At 47.5% G+C, this 19959-nt stretch overlaps 1 protein-coding gene across 2 annotated transcripts in view; it reads left to right on the forward strand.

The window, feature by feature from the left end:
* The first annotated feature begins 2099 nt into the window (after positions 1–2099).
* The window catches only part of stx5a (syntaxin 5A), a 46493-nt gene continuing 28633 nt past the window's right edge, over positions 2100–19959 (forward strand). Inside the window, exon 1 of one of the 2 annotated variants that reach the window (XM_059958543.1) lies at positions 2100–2273. The gene's annotated coding sequence lies outside the window, so the exon portion shown is untranslated. Of the gene's footprint in view, positions 2274–2294; positions 2449–19959 lie in introns of those variants that run through there. The other variant, XM_059958544.1, reaches the window with a different exon arrangement.

Below are 19959 nucleotides of genomic sequence, written 5' to 3' on the forward strand. Positions count from 1 at the left end.
TCTCAATGGAAACAGCCTATTCACGTCAACTCTATCTATCCCCCTCAAAATTTTAAATGCCTCGATCAAATCCCCCCTCAACCTTCTACGCTGCAATGAATAGAGACCTAACTTGTTCAACCTTTCTCTGTAACTTAAGTGCTGAAACCCAGGTAACGTCCTAGTAAATTGTCTCTGCACTCTCTCTAATTTATTGATATCTCTCCTATTATTCGGTGACCAGAACTGCACACAAAATTCTAAATTTGGCCTGACCAATGCCTTGTACAATTTTAACATTACATCCCAACTTCTGTACTCAATGCTCTGATTTATAAAGGCCAGTGTTCCAAAAGCCTTCTTCACCACCCTATCTACATGAGACTCCACCTTCAGGGAACTATGCACTGTTATTCCTAGATCTCTCTGTTCCACTGCATTCCTCAATGCCCTACCATTTACCCTGTATGTTCTATTTGGATTATTCCTGCCAAAATGTAGAACCTCACACTTCTCAGCATTAAACTCCATCTGCCAACGTTCAGCCCATTCTTCTAAATGGCATAAATCTCCCTGCAAGCTTTGAAAACCCACCTCATTATCCACAACACCTCCTACCTTAGTATCATCGGCATACTTACTAATCCAATTTACCACCCCATCAACCAGATCATTTATGTATATTACAAACAACATTGGGCGCAAAACAGATCCCTGAGGCACCCCGCTAGTCACCGACCTCCATCCCGATAAACAATTATCCACCACTACTCTCTGGCATCTCCCATCTAGCTACTGTTGAATCCATTTTATTACTCCAGCATTAATACCTAACGACTGAACCTTCTTAACTAACCTTCCATGTGGAACTTTGTCAAAGACTTTGCTGAAGTCCATATAGACTACATCCACTGCCTTACCCTCGTCAACATTCCTCGTAACTTCTTCAAAAAATTCAATAAGGTTTGTCAAACATGACCTTCCATGCACAAATCCATGCTGGCTACTCCTAATCAGATCCTGTCTATCCAGATAATTATAAATACTATCTCTAAGAATACCTTCCATTAATTTACCCACCACTCATGTCAAACTGACAGGTCTATAATTGCTAGGCTTACTTCTAGAACCCTTTTTAAACAATGGAACCACATGAGCAATACGCCAATCATCCGGCACAATCCCCGTTTCTAATGACATCTTAAAGATCTCCGTCAGAGCTCCTGCTATCTCTACACAAACTTCCCTCAAGGTCCTGGGGAGTATCCTGTCAGGACCCGGAGATTTATCCACTTTTAAATTTCTTAAAAGCGCCATTACTTCCACCTCTTTAATTGTCATAGGTTCCATAACTTCCTTACTTGTTTCCCATACCTTACACAATTCAATATCCTTCTCCTTAGTGAATACCAAAGAGAAGAAATCATTCAAAATCTCTCCCATCTCCCTCAGCTCCACACATAGCTGACCACTCTGATTCTCTAAGGGGCCTATTTTATCCCTCACTATCCTCTTGCTTTTAATATAACTGTAGAAACCTTTCGGAAACCTTCTTTGCCAGATCAACCTCGTATCTTCTTTTAGCTTTTCTAATCTCTTTCTTAAGATTCCTTTGACATTCTTTATATTCCTTGAGCAATTCCTTTGCTCCATGCTGCCTATATCTATTGTAGACATCCCTCTTTTTCTGAACCAAGTTTCTAATATCCCTGGAAAACCATGGTGCTTTCAAACCTTTAACCTTTCCTTTCACCCTAACAGGAACATAAAGATTCTGTACCCTCATAATTTCACCCTTAAATGACCTCCATTTCTCTATTACATCCTTCCCATAAAACAACTTGACCCAATCCACTCTCTCTAAATCCCTTCGCATCCCCTCAAAGTTAGCCTTGCTAACTTTTAATTCTGTTATGATTATCATTCTGTTATGAGTATTCTCGCAAGGGCTGGATGTCAAAGGCTTTGTTTATACGATCATGATCAATTTAATGGGAACTTTGATATTAAACTGGCTTCTGAGGACCGTATCCCTTTAAATCGTGGCCCCGCCCTTGCGCGGCGGCGGGGGAGGGGTTCAGCGAGAGGCGCGCATGCGTCGGGAGACGTGGCAGTCACGTGGGTTCTGCTGACGCCAGCGGGTCGCCGGCCGAGCGCGGGGGGGGAGGGGACCGGGGAGACGTGTCCGGTGCCGCCGAGGGAGACAGGCCGGAGGCCGGGGAGCCTTCCGGTCAGCCATCGGGGAGCCGGCGAGACTTCCGGTCAGCCATCGGGGAAACTCCGAGCCCGGGGCGGTGAGTCCTCCGCGTCCCGGCCGTTAAAGGGAGGTGGGCGGGAGCGGGGCAGCTGATGGACGCTCGGCGCGGCCAATAGCTGCGCGGCCCTGCCCTGCAGCGTCCAATCAAAGGGCGAGAAGGCAGGTGAGGTGGCCGTCACTCCACAGGAGGATGTCGCCCCGAGTCAGAGCCCGTGAGTCCGTTGTAATGTATTTAATCTCCTTGCTCCCCTCCTCTCCTCTGCCCTCCTCTCCCCTCCCCTCCCCTCCTCTGCCCTCCCCTCCCCTCCCCTCCCCTCCTCTGCCCTCCCCTCCCCTCCCCTCCCCTCCCCTCCCCTCCTCTCCCCTCCTCTCCTCTGCCCTCCCCTCCCCTCCCCTCCCCTCCCCTCCCCTCCCCTCCCCTCCCCTCCCCTCCCCTCCCCTCCCCTCCCCTCCCCTCCCCTCCCCTCCCCTCCCCTCCCCTCCCCTCCCCTCCCCTCCCCTCCCCTCCCCTCCCCTCCCCTCCCCTCCCCTCCCCTCCCCTCCCCTCCCCTCCCCTTCCCTCCCCTCCTCTCCCCTCCCCTCCTCTCCCCTCCCCTCCCCTCCTCTCCCCTCCCCTCCCCTCCTCTCCCCTCCCCTCCCCTCCTCTCCACTCCTCTCCCCTCCTCGCCTCTGCCCTCCTCTCCCCTCCTCTCCCTCCCCTCCCCTCCCCTCCCCTCCCCTCCCCTCCCCTCCCCTCCTCTCCCCTCCCCTCCTCTCCTCTGCCCTCCCCTCCCCTCCCCTCCCCTCCTCTGCCCTCCCCTCCCCTCCCCTCCCCTCCACTCCTCTCCCCTCCCCTCCCCTCCACTCCTCTCCCCTCCTCTCCTCTGCCCTCCCCTCCCCTCCCCTCCCCTCCCCTCCCCTCCCCTCCCCTCCCCTCCTCTCCTCTGCCCTCCCCTCCTCTCCTCTGCCCTCCCCTCCCCTCCCCTCCCCTCCCCTCCCCTCCCCTCCTCTGCCCTCCCCTCCCCTCCCCTCCTCTGCCCTCCCCTCCCCTCCCCTCCTCTGCCCTCCCCTCCCCTCCCCTCCACTCCTCTCCCCTACTCTCCCCTCCCCTCCCCTCCTCTCCCCTCCCCTCCCCTCCCCTCCCCTCCTCTCCCCTCCCCTCCCCTCCCCTCCTCTCCCCTCCCCTCCCCTCCCCTCCTCTCCCCTCCCCTCCCCTCCCCTCCTCTCCCCTCCCCTCCCCTCCCCTCCCCTCCTCTCCTCTGCCCTCCCCTCCCCTCCCCTCCCCTCCACTCCTCTCCCCTACTCTCCCCTCCCCTCCCCTCCCCTCCCCTCCTCTCCCCTCCCCTCCCCTCCCCTCCTCTCCCCTCCTCTCCCCTCCCCTCCCCTCCCCTCCTCTCCCCTCCCCTCCCCTCCCCTCCTCTCCCCTCCCCTCCCCTCCCCCCTCCTCGCCTCTGCCCTCCCCTCCTCGCCTCTGCCCTCCCCTCCTCGCCTCTGCCCTCCCCTCCTCGCCTCTGCCCTCCCCTCCTCTCTCCTCTCCCCTCCTCTCTCCTCTCCCCTCCTCTCTCCTCTCCCCTCCTCTCTCCTCTCCCCTCCTCTCTCCTCTCCCCTCCTCTCTCCTCTCCCCTCCTCTCTCCTCTCTCCTCTCCCCTCCTCTCTCCTCTCCCCTCCTCTCCTCTTCTCTCCTCTCCTCTCTTCCCCCTCCTCTCTCTTCTGCCCTCATCTCCTCTGCCCGCTCCCGAGGCGACAGTCTGCCCAATTCCGGTACAGAGGCTGTTTTCTCCCATTTAAACATGTCCGGCTGCGGTTCTGTCATCTAGCTTGGCCTGAGGCCGTCTGGCTAACGTGGAACGGGCTGGACAAAATCTACAGTTGCTGCAAATACAGGCAATGCAGTCTCTTTGACACAGCATGGTTCTACTGGGACCAGAGGACACAGAGAGAGTGGATGTGGAGAGGATGTTTCCTATAGTGGGGGAGACTAGGACCAGAGGACACAGATAGAGTGGATGCGGAGAGGATGTTTCCTATAGTGGGGGAGTCTAGGACCAGAGGACACAGATAGAGTGGACGTGGAGAGGATGTTTCAGATAGTGGGGGAGTCTAGGACCAGAGGACACAGATAGAGTGGATGTGGAGAGGATGTTTCCTGTAGTGGGGGAGTCTAGGACCAGAGGACACAGATAGAGTGGATGAGGAGAGGATGTTTCCTGTAGTGGGGGAGTCTAGTACCAGAGGACACAGATAGAGTGGATGTGGAGAGGATGTTTCCCGTAGTTGGGGAGTCTAGAACAAGAGGACACAGATCGAGTGGATGTGGAGAGGATGTTTCCTATAGTGGGGGAGTCTAGGACCAGAGGACACAGATAGAGTGGATGTGGAGAAGATGTTCCCTATAGTGCGAGAGTCTAGGACTAGAGGACACAGGTAGAGTGGATGTGGAGAGGATGTTTCCTATAGTGGGGGAGTCTAGGACAAGAGGACACAGACAGAGTGGATGTGGTGAGGATGTTTCCTATAGTGGGGGAGTCTAGGACCAGAGGACACAGATAGAGTGGATGTGGAGAAGATGTTCCCTATAGTGCGAGAGTCTAGGACTAGAGGACACAGGTAGAGTGGATGTGGAGAGGATGTTTCCTATAGTGGGGGAGTCTAGGACCAGAGGACACAGATAGAGTGGATGTGGAGAGGATGTTTCCTATAGTGGGGGAGTCTAGGACTAGAGGACACAGGTAGAGTGGATGTGGAGAGGATGTTTCCTATAGTGGGGGAGTCTAGGACCAGAGGACACAGATAGAGTGATGTGGAGAGGATGTTTCCTATAGTGGGGGAGTCTCGGAGCAGAGGACACAGCTAGAGTGGATGTGGAGAGGATGTTTCCTATAGTGGGGGAGTCTAGGACCAGAGGACACCGATAGAGTGGATGTGGAGAGGATGTTTCCTATAGTGGGGGAGTCTGGGACCAGTGACCGCAGCCTCAGAATGGAGGGATGTACATTTAGAATGGATATGAGGAAGAATTTCTTTAGCCAGAGGGCGATGAATCTGGAATTCATTGCCAGAACAGCTGGTGTATTTAAGAGGCTGATGGGTTTTTGATTAGTCAGGGCTTCAAAGGTTATGGGGAGAAGACAGGAGAATGGGTTAAGAGGGATCAGCGATGATCGGATGGTGGAGCAAACTTGATGGGCTGAATTGCTCAATTCTGCTTCTGTGTCCTGTACCCAGCAACTTGCTGTGAAGTCGATTCCTCGTTGCAATTTGCCAGCCATCCCATGAACAGCGATATTACATGGATGGTCTGTTTTTAATGATGGTGCTTGAGTCTGGACAAAGGGGGAGCTTCCCTTTCCTTTCCCCCCTTCCATGCCCCGCTGAGATACATTGGTCCCTGCGTTCAGGGCAAGTGCACACGTACTGCTTTGTGCTCTTGTCGTATGGTGCTGGATGAGAGCTTAAACCAGGGTTTAACGGGCTAAATGGCTTAATTCTGCTCCTGTCTTGTACTTGTGCCTCTATCTGCCTTCACTGATGGACTACAAAGGCACTGAGGTCAGAAAGCAGCAGTCAATGTCAGGGACCCCCACCACCCAGGTCAGGCTCTCTTCTCACTGCTGCCATTGGGAAGGAGGTACAGGAGCCTCAGGTCCCACACCACCAGGTTCAGGAACAGTTATTACCCCTCAACCATCAGGCTCCTGAACCAGTGAGGATAACCTCAACTCTGAACTGATTCCATCGGGAAGGAGGTACAGGAGCCTCAGGTCCCACACCACCAGGTTCAGGAACAGTTATTACCCCTCAACCATCAGGCTTCCGAACCAGTGAGGATAACCTCAACTCTGAACTGATTCCATCGGGAAGGAGGCACAGGAGCCTCAGGTCCCACACCACCAGGTTCAGGAACAGTTATTACCCCTCAACCATCAGGCTCCTGAACCAGTGAGGGTATCATCAACTCTGAACGGATTCCATCGGGTAGGAGGTACAGGAGCCTCAGGTCCCACACCACCAGGTTCAGGAACAGTTATTACCCCTCAACCATCAGGCTCCTGAACCAGTGAGGGTATCATCAACTCTGAACGGATTCCATCGGGTAGGAGGTACAGGAGCCTCAGGTCCCACACCACCAGGTTCAGGAACAGTTATTACCCCTCAACCATCAGGCTCCTGAACCAGTGAGGAGAACCTCACTCAACTCCACTTACCCCATCACTGAAATGTTCCCACAACCCAAGGACTGTTCATCTCATGTTCTCAATATTTATTGCTTATTTATTTATTTTTATTACTTAGATTTTTTCTTTTCTTTTGCACAGTTTGTTGTCTTTTGCACACCGGTTGTCTGTCCATCCTGCTGGGTGCAGGCTTGCGTTGATTCTGTTACGGTTATAAGATTTATAGAGTATGTCCACAAGAAAATGTATCGCTGGGTTGAAAATATGGTGAGATACAAGTATGTTTACCTTTGACTGTTGTCGAATTTGGGGATTAAAAGCGATGGAGTTTGGCACAACTCATTAGCTGCAGTTATTTAGGGTTGTGAGAACTCGAAATGGGTTCTGCAATTCCCCGTTAGTTATTGGGGAGGGACTTCAAATTGTGGTAATTGTCTATTTCAATATTGCTATTTCACAGTTATGAATAGACAGACTCGTTGCATGGTATCACCCGCTAGTCTTTGAGCGGAAGTGAACCTTGCACTGGGTATTTGTATGAAATTGCGTCATGCTCCGTTTAAAAGTACTGCATGTTTTCTTCAAGGCAGCACTTCAGTGCTAAATTGATGTAACTGTTGCTAAATTCGTCCATTGTCTTTGTGTGGTGGTGTCCTCTTGCCTTTAGACCAGGAAGCTGAAAGTTTGAGTTTCTACGGGGTGTTGAGCATCTACAGTCATTAGGTACACCTGCTTGTTCATGCAAATATCTAAATGCACACAGACGTGGTCAAGCGGTTCAGTTGTTGTTCAAACCAAACAGCAGAGTGGGGAAGAAATGTGATCTGAGTGACTTTGATTGTGGTGCCAGACGGGGTGGTTTGAGTATCTCAGAAACGGCTGATCTCCTGCGATTTTCATACACAACAGTCTCTAGAGTTTACAGAGAATGGTGTGAAAAACAAAAACCATCCAGTGAGGGGCAGTTCTGTGGGTGAAAACACCTCGTTAATGAGAGAGGTCAGGGGAGAATGGCCAGGCTGGTTCACGCTGACAGTGACTCAGATAACGACACGTTACAACAGTGGTCGGCAGAGGAGCATCTCTGAACGTATGCCATGTTGAGCCTTGAAGGGGATGGGCTACAGCAGCAGAGACCATGGACATACACTCAGTGGCCACTTTATTAGGTACAGGAGGATGCTGATAAAGTGGCTACTGAACGGTCTAGTCTGATAACCCGGAGGAAGGTACAGTATTTAACTTTCATCTGCACATTCGGTAGAATGTAAGACAGGTGCTTCTTTTCTTCCTTCTCCAACACAGACACTGCAGTTTGTGTGATAATACTGTCTGCTGTTTGGCTGCACTCAAATTATTCCTCATGTAGTGAGGTGGTTGGGGATATGAATAGAGTCATTTTTACAGGTTTGCTCTTCTTTCAGTGTTTGGTGGGACTCGTACTGATTTATTGGACTGGGTATGGTTTTCTGCCTAATTACTTGGTATGGATGCAGGCAGATTTGGCCACAATGGCTTGTCCAGTTTGGGATTTGCGTATGGGATCTGTGCTTTGAACGGTTGGGAGCAGATGCAGCTGTAACCGTGTGGAATTGCAGAGTCTTACAGGCAGGCGGACGGAGCGATAACCCAGTCAGTGAGGACCGTAATTAGACCATTCTGCCCATCAAGCCTGCCCCACCATTCAATCATGGCTGATTTGGGGCAATGAATGCCACAGATTCACCACCATCTGGCAAAAGAAATTGCTCCTCATCTTTGTTCCAAAGAGGCCATCCTCTCCACAACCACTCTATCTGTGTCCTCTGGTCCTAGACTCCCCCACTATAGGAAACATCCTCTGCACATCCACTCTATCTAGGCCTTTCAGCATTCGATAGGTTGGTACTAAATGTCCTGGACATGGAGCCAGAAAGCAGTACAGGACAGGAACGTACCCTTCAGCACTTCTAGTCTGTGCTGAACTGTTATTCTGCCTCATCCCATCTGGACCATAGCACTCAATAGCCCTTCCATCCCAATTTCTTCAGTCATCCACTAAAGACTCACACCATGCTCTTGAGTGAAGTAGTTCCCCTTAAATATTTAACCTTTCACACGTAACCTATCAGCTCTAGTTGTCGTCTCAGTGGGAAAAGCATTTACACTCTCAATACCCCTCATTATGTTATATACCCCTATGAAATCTTCCCTCATTCTGCGAGGGGAACCTTTGAGAGCCGTGTCGAGGATGGCATTTTAGTGTCCAGTGAGAAAAGGGGAAGTGCTGTTGCTGTTCTGCTTCGGCAAGCAGTTCTAGATGTTCCAGACTGTGGCCGTGAAGCTGCTGTGCTCGGGGCGAGAGGCTTCCGCTCGTCCCAGGGTCAAAGGGAAATGAGTGTGGCGCCAACGTACTGGGGAATGGAAACAGGCCATTTTGACTGGAAACTGAGCGCCGGTGAACCACACAGATATCCCAGTTGCTGCTGAGTGGCCCGACGAGCCGGCTTGTTCGCTTGCAGATGCACCGTTGCCCGGCTAGGCAACGTCATCAGTGCATTTATTAATTGAAGGGCGGTGCGGAATTCAAGCTGCACCCCCCGGGTTAACCCGAGCGTAATCGCAGGTGAATTTGCAACCTACCAACCGGTACGCCTTTGGACTGTCAGAGGAAACCCATGCAGTGCAAACTCCTTCCAGGCAGGGGTGAGAATTGCACCTGGGCCGTCTGTACTGTAAACTTCTGTGCTAACCACTGCACTCGGTGTCACCCCCGCACGGTCTGTTTCCTTCCTGGGCTAACCCGTCACACAGAGCCATCGGCACTTCCAAGTCTTGAGTAGAGGTCGTTGAAATCATAAAATAGACAAAGTGAAAGAGAATCTGTAAGTGAGGACATTGTGCAATTTTCTGGCGAATTAGAGATTTGAAAGTGAAACAGAAATGCTTTTGAGGTAATATAATAGTCTCATTAACTCATCTGTGAATTATCATCATCTGGTACGTATGAAAAACACTAGGGTTAATCTAGTCAGAGTTAGCTCCGTAGGCGATTCATTTAGTTTCTTGTGCACACCTAAAGAATGAGGGTGTGTATTGGTTGTGAGTAAATCAGTTCTGAATCGGGAGGACAAAACTGCAGTTTATGTCATAGCAGACATCCCACCCTGCAAAAACTGGTTTCAGGGAGGTAGCACCACTACTGCAACCCCGTATCCCCCCCCCCCCCCACCCCAACATCACAATTGGAAAAAGCAGCTTCATCAACCGGCAGAACCCCGTGCTGACAGATTTTACATTGGACAGCTTCCCCCAGAATCTTCAACTGGAAAGCTTCTCCAGCTTGGCACCAGTCCTTCAAGGTCGTCCAGGAGTTCCAAGCGGACTTGTTCTCTTGCATCTGCCAACAGTGCAGCGAGCAACACTGTCATTATCTTTGACCCCTATTAGGCAGGGGGACACTTTAGTGTGGTCTGGGGTGAAGGACGTTTTATATTCATTTTTTTGGAACACCCTGCCACGGTGCTGCAGGGCACTGGACTGAACTGATGGACAAAGAAAGAGAGGGAGGTCGACTGTAAAGCCCGCCCACAGAGAAAACTGATAGGTCGACTTAGCACAAAGAGAGACCAATCAGAATGCCCTCCCTCTCCCCCCACCCCTCCCTCCCAAAAAAGTCGATTTCCAGGATATTGTATATAATTTGCGGGCGTCGGAGCTGCGGTCAGTATGCAGGAGACTCCTGTAACATCCGGGAGAGGTGGGATGTCTGTCATACACCACGCCAAGTTCCTTACACCATGTCCCAGAGCTATGACAGAGCTACATTTCCATCAGGGAATTGTAGTTTAAAATGTAACCCCCCCCCATGACTTTTGCAGTCTCCTTATCAACCAGTCTTGCAGTTGTTCGAAGAAGGGTCTTCGCCCAGAATGTCTTTCCCATTGTTGCTGCCTGGTCCTCTGAATTCCTCCAGCATTTTGTGTCTGTTGCTTTGGATTTCCAGAATCGTCAGCAATTCTCATGTTTGCAATTATTCCTGTTGTGTTGTTATCAGATATACCGGGGTACAGTGAATTCCTGTTGTGTTATTGTTATGAGATATACCGGGGTACAGTGAATTCCTGTTGTGTTATTGTTATCAGATATACCAGGGCACAGTGAATTCCTGTTGTGTTATTGTTATCAGATATACCGGGGCACAGTGAATTCCTGTTGTGTTATTGTTATCAGATATACCGGGGTACAGTGAATTCCTGTTGTGTTATTGTTATGAGATATACCGGGGTACAGTGAATTCCTGTTGTGTTGTTATCAGATATACCGGGGTACAGTGAATTCCTGTTGTGTTGTTATCAGATATACCAGGGTACAGTGAATTCCTGTTGTGTTATTGTTATCAGATATACCGGGGTACAGTGAATTCCTGTTGTGTTGTTATCAGATATACCGGGGTACGGTGAATTCCTGTTGTGTTATCAGATATACCGGGGTACAGTGAATTCCTGTTGTGTTATTGTTATCAGATATACCGGGGCACAGTGAATTCCTGTTGTGTTGTTATCAGATATACCAGGGTACAGTGAATCCCTGTTGTATTATTGTTATCAGTTATACCGGGGCACAGTGAATTCCTGTTGTGTTATTGTTATCAGATATACCGGGGCACTGTGAATTCCTGTTGTGTTATTGTTATCAGATATACCAGGGTACAGTGAATTCCTGTTGTGTTATTGTTATCAGATATACCAGGGTACAGTGAATTCCTGTTGTGTTATTGTTATCAGATGTACCGGGGTACAGTGAATTCCTGTTGTGTTATTGTTATCTGATATACCGGGGTACAGTGAATTCCTGTTGTGTTATTGTTATCAGATATACCGGGGTACAGTGAATTCCTGTTGTGTTATTGTTATCAGATATACCGGGGTACAGTGAATTCCTGTTGTGTTATTGTTATCAGATATACCGGGGTACAGTGAATTCCTGTTGTGTTATTGTTATCAGATATACCGGGGTACAGTGAATTCCTGTTGTGTTATTGTTATCAGATATACCGGGGTACAGTGAATTCCTGTTGTGTTATTATCAGATATACCGGGGCACAGTGAATTCCTGTTGTGTTATTGTTATCAGATATACCGGGGTACAGTGAATTCCTGTTGTGTTATTGTTATCAGATATACCGGGGTACAGTGAATTCCTGTTGTGTTATTAGATATACCGGGGTACAGTGAATTCCTGTTGTGTTATTATCAGATATACCGGGGTACAGTGAATTCCTGTTGTGTTATCAGATATACCGGGGCACAGTGAATTCCTGTTGTGTTACTGTTATCAGATATACCGGGGCACAGTGAATTCCTGTTGTGTTACTGTTATCAGATATACCGGGGCACAGTGAATTCCTGTTGTGTTATTGTTATCAGATATACCGGGGCACAGTGAATTCCTGTTGTGTTGTTATTAGATATACCGGGGTACAGTGAATTCCTGTTGTGTTATTGTTATCAGATATACCGGGGCACAGTGAATTCCTGTTGTGTTGTTATTAGATATACCGGGGTACAGTGAATTCCGGTTGTGTTATTATCAGATATACCGGGGCACCGTGAATTCCTGTTGTGTTATTGTTATCAGATATACCGGGGTACAGTGAATTCCTGTTGTGTTATTGTTATCAGATATACCGGGGTACAGTGAATTCCTGTTGTGTTATTGTTATCAGATATACCGGGGTACAGTGAATTCCTGTTGTGTTATTGTTATCAGATATACCGGGGTACAGTGAATTCCTGTTGTGTTATTGTTATCAGATATACCAGGGTACAGTGAATTCCTGTTTTGTTATCAGATATAGCGAGGTACAGTGAATTCCTGTTGTGTTATTATCAGATATACCGGGGTACAGTGAATTCCTGTTGTGTTAGTATCAGATGTACTGGGGTACAGTGAATTCCTGTTGTGTTATTGTTATCAGATATACCGGGGTACGGTGAATTCCTGTTGTGTTATCAGATATACCGGGGTACAGTGAATTCCTGTTGTGTTATTGTTATCAGATATACCGGGGCACAGTGAATTCCTGTTGTGTTGTTATCATATATACCAGGGTACAGTGAATTCCTGTTGTATTATTGTTATCAGTTATACCGGGGCACAGTGAATTCCTGTTGTGTTATTGTTATCAGATACACCGGGGCACTGTGAATTACTGTTGTGTTATTGTTATCAGATATACCGGGGTACAGTGAATTCCTGTTGTGTTATTGTTATCAGATGTACCGGGGTACAGTGAATTCCTGTTGTGTTATTGTTATCAGATATACCGGGGTACAGTGAATTCCTGTTGTGTTATTGTTATCAGATATACCGGGGTACAGTGAATTCCTGTTGTGTTATTGTTATCAGATATACCGGGGTACAGTGAATTCCTGTTGTGTTATTGTTATCAGATATACCGGGGTACAGTGAATTCCTGTTGTGTTATTATCAGATATACCGGGGCACAGTGAATAACTGTTGTGTTATTATCAGATATACCGGGGCACAGTGAATTCCTGTTGTGTTATTGTTATCAGATATACCGGGGTACAGTGAATTCCTGTTGTGTTATTGTTATCAGATGTACCGGGGTACAGTGAATTCCTGTTGTGTTATTGTTATCAGATATACCGGGGTACAGTGAATTCCTGTTGTGTTATTGTTATCAGATATACCGGGGTACAGTGAATTCCTGTTGTGTTATTGTTATCAGATATACCGGGGCACAGTGAATTCCTGTTGTGTTATTATCAGATATACCGGGGCACAGTGAATTCCTGTTGTGTTATTATCAGATATACCGGGGCACAGTGAATTCCTGTTGTGTTATTGTTATCAGATATACCGGGGTACAGTGAATTCCTGTTGTGTTATTGTTATCAGATATACCGGGGTACAGTGAATTCCTGTTGTGTTATTGTTATCAGATATACTGGGGTACAGTGGATTCCTGTTGTGTTAATGTTATCAGATATAACGGGGTACAGTGGATTCCTGTTGTGTTGTTATCAGATATAACGGGGTACAGTGAATTCCTGTTGTGTTGTTATCAGATATAACGGGGTACAGTGAATTCCTGTTGTGTTGTTATCAGATATAACGGGGTACAGTGAATTCCTGTTGTGTTATCAGATATACTGGGGTACAGTGAATTCCTGTTGTGTTATTGTTATCAGATATACCGAGGGACAGTGAATTCCTGTTGTGTTATTGTTATCAGATATACTGGGGTACAGTGAATTCCTGTTGTGTTGTTATCAGATATACTGGGGTACAGTGAATTCCTGTTGTGTTGTTATCAGATATAACGGGGTACAGTGAATTCCTGTTGTGTTGTTATCAGATATAACGGGGTACAGTGAATTCCTGTTGTGTTATCAGATATACCGGGGTACAGTGAATTCCTGTTGTGTTATTGTTATCTGATATACCGAGGGACAGTGAATTCCTGTTGTGTTATTGTTATCAGATATACTGGGGTACAGTGAATTCCTGTTGTGTTGTTATCAGATATACCGGGGTACAGTGAATTCCTGTTGTGTTATTGTTATCAGATATACTGGGGTACAGTGAATTCCTGTTGTGTTATTGTTATCAGATATACCGGGGCACAGTGAATTCCTGTTGTGTTGTTATCAGATATACCAGGGTACAGTGAATTCCTGTTGTGTTATTATTATCAAATATACCAGGGTACAGTGAATTCCTGTTGTGTTGTTATCAGATATACCGAGGTACAGTGAATTCCTGTTGTGTTATTGTTATCAGCTCTTCCGAGGTACAGTGAATTCCTGTTGTGTTATTGTTATCAGATATACCAGGGTACAGTGAATTCCTGTTGTGTTATTGTTATGAGATATACCGGGGTACAGTGAATTCCTGTTGTGTTGTTATCAGATATACCGGGGTACAGTGAATTCCTGTTGTGTTGTTATCAGATATACCGGGGTACAGTGAATTCCTGTTGTGTTGTTATTATCAGATATACCAGGGTACAGTGAATTCCTGTTGTGTTGTTATCAGACATACTGAGGGACAGTGAATTCCTGTTGTGTTATTGTTATCAGATATACCGGGGTACAGTGAATTCCTGTTGTGTTATTGTTATCAGATATACGGTGGTACAGTGAATTCCTGTTGTGTTATTGTTATCAGATATACAGGGGTACAGTGAATTCCTGTTGTGTTATTGTTATCAGATATACCGGGGTACAGTGAATTCCTGTTGTGTTATTGTTATCAGATATACCAGGGTACAGTGAATTCCTGTTGTGTTATTGTTATCAGATGTACCGGGGTACAGTGAATTCCTGTTGTGTTATTGTTATCAGATATACCGGGGTACAGTGAATTCCTGTTGTGTTATTGTTATCAGATATACCAGGGTACAGTGAATTCCTGTTGTGTTATTGTTATCAGATGTACCGGGGTACAGTGAATTCCTGTTGTGTTATTGTTATCAGATATACCGGGGTACAGTGAATTCCTGTTGTGTTGTTATTATCAGATGTACCGGGGTACAGTGAATTCCTGTTGTGTTATTGTTATCAGATATACCGGGGTACAGTGAATTCCTGTTGTGTTATTGTTATCAGATATACCGGGGTACAGTGAATTCCTGTTGTGTTGTTGTTATCAGATATACCGGGGTACAGTGAATTCCTGTTGTGTTATTGTTATCAGATATACCGGGGTACAGTGAATTCCTGTTGTGTTATTGTTATCAGATATACCGGGGTACAGTGAATTCCTGTTGTGTTATTGTTATCAGATATACCGGGGTACAGTGAATTCCTGTTGTGTTATTGTTATCAGATATACCGGGGTACAGTGAATTCCTGTTGTGTTATTGTTATCAGATATACCGGGGTACAGTGAATTCCTGTTGTGTTGTTATTATCAGATATACCGGGGTACAGTGAATTCCTGTTGTGTTATTGTTATCAGATATACCGGGGTACAGTGAATTCCTGTTGTGTTATTGTTATCAGATATACAGGGGTACAGTGAATTCCTGTTGTGTTATTGTTATCAGATACACCAGGGTACAGTGAAAAACTTGGTTTTGCATTCCAACCATCAACATCATCTCCTCACACCAGTACATCGAGGTACTTCAAGGGAGAAGCAATAACGCAATGCAGAATAGGTCGTTACAGTCACACAGAATGTGCACCGCACACAGATCATCGGGTGCAAGGTAGATAACAAAGTAGATTGGAAGGTCAAGAGTCGATCTTAATCATTCTAGGGACAAGGGTGATCCCAGCCATTATCAATACTCTTCAGAGATTGTCTGCCTGGTGTCAGTGGTCACTTAACCAGGACTTGTGATCTGCACCGGCTGCTGATAGGACCGTCCACCACCTGCTCCCACGGGTTCACCTCACCCTGATCGGAATGGGGGAGGCTAAGTATGTGCTACACGTTGCCTGAGGGTGACCTCAAGGCTAGCAGAGGGATGGTGCACCTTACAACTCCTTCGACGTGTCTCCACCCTGCCACCAACACTTTCATCATAACTTCAGTTTGCCCTCGTATAGCGGGGGCTGAGGATGCAGTCCTGTTGGTTGCAGATATTGAGAATTCTCGGTAATGATTTTCAAGTCTGCCTGGTTTCCTTTCTCCAGTGGAATCAGCATCCTCGACCCTGCAGGAAGAGAGTTTACATAGATGTAGTATAGTAAATAATCTCAGGAGATCCTGGCAGACTTGACACTGCTGAAGTGACTGTCACAGTGAACAGTCAGCGGCCGTTATGCAGTCTGACTGTGATTATCGGATCATACTGAAGTGACTGTCACAGTGAACAGTCAGCGGCCGTTATGCAGTCTGACTGTGATTATCGGATCATACTGAAGTGACTGTCACAGTGAACAGTCAGCGGCCGATATCAGACTGACTGTGATTACCAGATCATACTGAAGTGACTGTCACAGTGAACAGTCAGCGGCTGATATCAGACTGACTGTGATTACCAGATCATACTGAAGTGACTGTCAGTGAACAGTCAGCGGCCGTTATGCAGACTGACTGTGATTACCAGATCATACTGAAGTGACTGTCACAGTGAACAGTCAGCGGCCGATATCAGTCTGACTGTGATTATCAGATCATACTGATACTGATGGATAGGAGTGATGAAGAAATCAGGGAACCTGACTGATGTGCACGTTTTAAGGGATATTGCAACCGGGAACTCACCTTCAGATTTACGTTTTGAATTTGCTGTCTCAGCGCACATCACAAAAACTCTGTCTCGGCTCTGCCACCATCATCTCTCTGCTGTTGTGCACTATGACTCGATGATCCGGAATAAATTACACCTCAGAATACTGATAGGGTTGCCTTTGTTTTGGAATTCTGCTCTGCATCTTTTGGGAGCTGCGTTTGCTGTTTGGCCATGAGAGCGAAGAGCGCTCCCCAATGTTGAATCGTTGCGATACAGATCAGTGATGTGGTTAGGATTGAGGCCGTTCACATCCTGAGGTGTTGGGAGTTAGGCAATGAGGAGGAAACTTAGAGCTATGCGTGGGAAAAGTCGAATTCACTTTGAAAACTCAGCCAGCTCCATCACAGGCACAATCCTCCCCACCTCTGAAAATTCTTCAAGAGGCAGTGTCTCACTACAAACCCTGTCCTGGTCACCGCTCTCATTGGGGTAGAGATCAGGAGCCTGGAGACCCATAGTGAATGATTTTGAAACTCTGTTGGGGTGGTAAGTGTGGAGAGCTGTGTGGAGTGTGGGACAGGGGGCAGAGAAGGAGTGACAGGAGTGGGTACAGACACACCCAGCCCTGAGACACCAGGCAAGGTCATTTGGTTCCAAACAATCGGTTTATTGATCATTACAGAATGTCTCTCTGGTGCTTCCCGCTCCCTCCCCTCTCCCTTCCCCTTTTCCCAACCATGATTCCCCTCTCCCTGCCCTCTTCCCACTCTCAGTCCCCAATAGAGACCCGGATCAGAATCAGGTTTATCATCACTCACACCTGTCAGGAAATTTGTTTTTTTTTTGCCCCCTGTCCCACACCCCTCCCGCAGCACTCCACCCTCACCATTCCCAACACATCCTTTGCTCCTGCCAGATTTACAAACTCACTCTCCGCTCCACATTGACAAATACAGGACTGTGTGAAAGTCTCAGGCTCACCAGGTATAGATTTGTGCCTAAGTCTTTTACACAGAACTGTATACAGCTTTTTTTTAAAAAAGCGCTGGTAAGAATTTCTTGCGTTGATGATGTCAGAATGTCCCAGAAAGCCACCAAAGTACTTGAAATACATTTATTTCTGTAATTTGCTGGTGGCAAACTTCCACCTGCCACAATTAGATAAATACCAACGTATTTTCAAGGAAGAAATGGGTGTCACATTTTTCTGGATAAAATAATGTTGTGACCATTCGCGTAGTTAATACAGGGTTTGAAGGACTCATTCGAACTGAGATTAACGACAGATGGAAGACGCTGATCGCTGACGGCACATGATGCTCAGTCTGGAACAGTTACTCGGTTCACTCTCCACAGATGCTGGCTGAACTGCGGAGTATTTGCGGCACATCTGCTTTTAGTTCAGAGTTTGAACCACCTTCTCTCTGTTGCTTCTCAAGCAATGCAACAATTAGCCTGATAATTTGTTTCCAGTGATTGCCCAGTACCAGTGACCCGGGTTCGATTCCCATCACACGGTAGTGTAGTGGTTAACACAATGTTTTACAGTACCAGTGACCCGGGTTTGATTCCCATCACACGGTAGTGTAGTGGTTAACACAACGTTTTACAGTACCAGTGACCCGGGTTCGATTCCCATCACACGGTAGTGTAGAGATTAACACAACGTTTTACAGTACCAGTGACCCGGGTTCGATTCCCATCACACGGTAGTGTAGTGATTAACACAACGTTTTACAGTACCAGTGACCCGGGTTCGATTCCCATCACACGGTAGTGTAGTGATTAACACAAGGTTTTACAGTACCAGTGACCCGGGTTCAATTCCCATCACACGGTAGTGTAGTGATTAACACAACGTTTTACAGTACCAGTGACCCAGGTTCGATTCCCATCACACAGTAGTGTAGTGATTAACACAACGTTTTACAGTACCAGTGACCCGGGTTCGATTCCCATCACACGGTAGTGTAGTGATTAACACAACGTTTTACAGTACCAGTGACCCGGGTTCGTTTCCCATCACACGGTAGTGTAGTGATTAACACAACGTTTTACAGTACCAGTGACCCGGGTTCGATTCCCATCACACGGTAGTGTAGTGATTAACACAACGTTTTACAGTACCAGTGACCCGGGTTCGATTCCCATTACACGGTAGTGTAGTGATTAACACAACGTTTTACAGTACCAGTGACCCGGGTTCGATTCCCATCACACGGTAGTGTAGTGATTAACACAAGGTTTTACAGTACCAGTGACCCGGGTTCAATTCCTGCTGTAGCTCCCTTCACGTGACCGCGTGGGTTTCCTCCTGGTGCTCTGGTTTCCTCCCACAGTCTGAAGAAGGTTAACTGGTCATTGTAGATTGTCCTGTGATTATGCTGAGGTTAAATCAGGGTTTGCTTTGAGGTTCAGTTGCAACGGCCTTTCCACGTTGTAGCTCAATAAAATAAAGATTAGCTTTATTTGTGACAAGTGCATCAAATCATACAGTGCATCATTTATGTCAAATCGAATCAGTGAATGTCGCCCGGAAGTGTGGCTGTGCTTCCGGTGTCAGCGTCCCAGTCTCGTTCATAGACAGCTAAGTGAGGTATAGAAGACAGCACACACAATGCAGGCAGTTACACTGACAGATTACATTAACACAAGTCCTTGAGTGAAACACCCTGAAGATTGACAGTGAGCAGCGCGGGGTGACGCCCTCAACTCGCTAACCCGAAGTGTCCATCTTTGGACTGTGGGAAGAAACCTACACGGTCGCGGGGAGAACGTGCAAACTCCTCACAGACAGCAGCGGGAATTGAAAGCCAGCCGGGTTCGCTGATGCTGTTAGCTGACCGTGCCCCCTGGCTATTCAGCTTTCCTTGTCGTGCGGTCAGATTTTTAAAAATCAGATAGTGTTTCTGATGTGGCCCATTTACGAGCACAATCAACGTCACAGTGGCAGAGTGAGTGGATGTCTGCCAAGAAGGAACTAGGTGCAGATAGAAGGGTGTTGCCCAGGTCAATGACGACCGTTCATGTCAATATCTGCGTGACTGGTGAGCAGCTGTGCAGGCGAGGCAGAGTAATCTCGGAGATCAGATAACAACGTGTTCCACTGCAGGAACCCTGCAAATCTCGAACTGGAGGGAGTTGGGGGCCGACTGTGGACGTTGCATTCTAGCTGTTTACATGATACGCAAGTCAGGACAGTACGATGTATAGTAATCTGCTACCTGTGTGGCAGACTCCCCCTCTCCACGCAGCTGAACGGCCGAGGCTGGTACCAGCAACATCGCACTTAGCGACTCCAGCTCTGGAGTCTTCCTCGAGGTTTACTCCTGAAGCTCTCCTCTTGAGTGTGTACAGCCACAAGGCAGTGGAGG

This window comes from Hypanus sabinus, unplaced genomic scaffold, assembly GCF_030144855.1.
Source record: "Hypanus sabinus isolate sHypSab1 unplaced genomic scaffold, sHypSab1.hap1 scaffold_1081, whole genome shotgun sequence".
NCBI lineage: Eukaryota > Metazoa > Chordata > Chondrichthyes > Myliobatiformes > Dasyatidae > Hypanus > Hypanus sabinus.